Source organism: Mandrillus leucophaeus, unplaced genomic scaffold, assembly GCF_000951045.1.
Source record: "Mandrillus leucophaeus isolate KB7577 unplaced genomic scaffold, Mleu.le_1.0 Scaffold634, whole genome shotgun sequence".
NCBI classification, from domain to species: Eukaryota; Metazoa; Chordata; class Mammalia; order Primates; family Cercopithecidae; genus Mandrillus; species Mandrillus leucophaeus.
The window spans coordinates 340,189-341,984 of NW_012106853.1; the positions used below are offsets into that span (position 1 = coordinate 340,189).

At 54.5% G+C, this 1,796-nt stretch overlaps 1 protein-coding gene across 1 annotated transcript in view; it reads right to left on the reverse strand.

Moving 5' to 3' along the window:
- Positions 1–1,523, reverse strand: part of P2RY8 (purinergic receptor P2Y, G-protein coupled, 8) — an 89,047-nt gene extending 87,524 nt beyond the window's left edge. The window contains exon 1 of the mRNA XM_012000622.1: positions 1,296–1,523. The gene's annotated coding sequence lies outside the window, so the exon portion shown is untranslated. The remainder of the gene's footprint in view (positions 1–1,295) is intronic.
- Positions 1,524–1,796: the final 273 nt, after the last annotated feature.

Genomic DNA, 1,796 nt, shown 5'->3' on the forward strand with positions numbered 1-1,796 from the left:
TATATATATACACACACACCCATGCTACTATCTGGTGCTGCTTGCCAAAGTCAAGTGGGCTATGCAAGGAGGAACAGAGCAGGAAGGAGAGATTGGACGGCGTGGTCAGATGCACCTGCTTCCTCAGGGGTTTCAGCTCCTTGGTGCTTTTTACTCAGGGGCCTCGCGTTTCCGCGTGCGCATTCACCTTACGGAAACATAACAACATGGGAAGAAACAACCACACACATACACACACAAACCCTTTTCTTTTTGGGAACAGAGCCGCGTGACCACGGTTCCTCTTCATAGAAATGTGACATACGGTGCCACAGCAGCGGCACTTGTGTGTGTGGCCGGGAATTCCCAGATCTCCCTCGACCAGGTCGGCGCGTGGGGACTTGGCTTTTCTCAATGTTTTAGGGACGGATCTGAAAAAGCCCAAGGAATCAGGGTTTCTAAGTGGACCTGTGCAAATGAGGACTGAGGTGGCGGTGAGACCCGGCTCTGGGGTTTCCCTGGCACCGAGGGGGTGACGAGGGGCCACCACACTCATCCAGGCACCCACAGGGCTTTCAAACCCATTGACTTGATGCCTACTGTTCCATTATGGGAACGCTAAGCATTCGGGAGTTATTTATAGCCCACGGCTCAAGGTCATTGCCAAGGTCGGATTGCAAACATTCAAGAAACTGCAACCTCCGGCATAAATGCGTTACGAGCGGCAGCCCCAGCTGCTTCCCCTCTCTCAGGTTAACCTCAAGAGAGGTGCCTTTAATGGAATGAGTTTTATTTATTTTTTTGAGACGGAGTCTCGCTCTGTCGCCCAGGCTGGAGTGCGGTGGCGCGATCTCGGCTCAGTGCAAGCTCCGCCTCGCGGGTTCATGCCATTCTCCTGCCTCAGCCTCCCAAGTAGCTGGGACTACAGGCGCCCACCACTGCATCTGGCTAATTTTTTAAATGTATTTTTTTAGTAGAGATGGGATTTCACCTTGTTAGCCAGGATGGTCTCGATCTCCTGACCTCGTGATCCGCCCGCCTCGGCCTCCCAAAGTTCATGGAATGAGTTTTTAAAGGAACGGTGGTTTGCATCCCTGGAAAATGTGAGCATTTCCCCGCTAAGCGGTTCTGCAAAGTCTCCTTCGCAGGGAATTTGCAGATTTGCACACCTGGTCTCCTCTAGCATGAGAAGAACACACGTCACAGAGTTTGCACCGTCTTCCCCCATGTTCTCACCCCACACAGACCCTCCCAGCGACCCTCTCGTCTCCCTTGATAACACAGAACAAGAAGAAAAGGCCAGCCCGGCAGCTCACCCGTGCAGAGGCAGCGGCAGAAAGAGCAGGTGAGAGTTCAGAGGTTCTCCAGGTAACGGAATCCAACGCGTAAGTCGACGGCCGTGTGCCTCAGAGCCCAGGACTCAGAGGGCCAGCCACCGGCTTGCAAGCCCTGGCCACTCAGAGTGGTTGAGAAAGTGCTTGCTGGTGGCAGACAGCTGCCCTTCCAGTTCCATCTCTCCAGCAAACGTTGCAAGGGTGGCCGCCCCGCTGGGTGGCCCGCCGGCTGGCACGACCATCTCCGAATGCAAATTCTGCAAACTCCACCTCCGAGCGGACAACCACGGTTACGACTCAGGCTTAGGTGGAAAGGAAGCCTGTTGTGAAATTTCCTGTGTAACTGTCTGAACACTGGTGTGCAGGGCTGAGCTCATCGCTCGGTCTCTGGGCGACACCGTTAACCGCCCACCTCCCTATCACTGGCTCCCAGGGGGCCCCACTCGAAGAAAACCCTGAGAATTTTCTAGAGAGGAAAAGAGG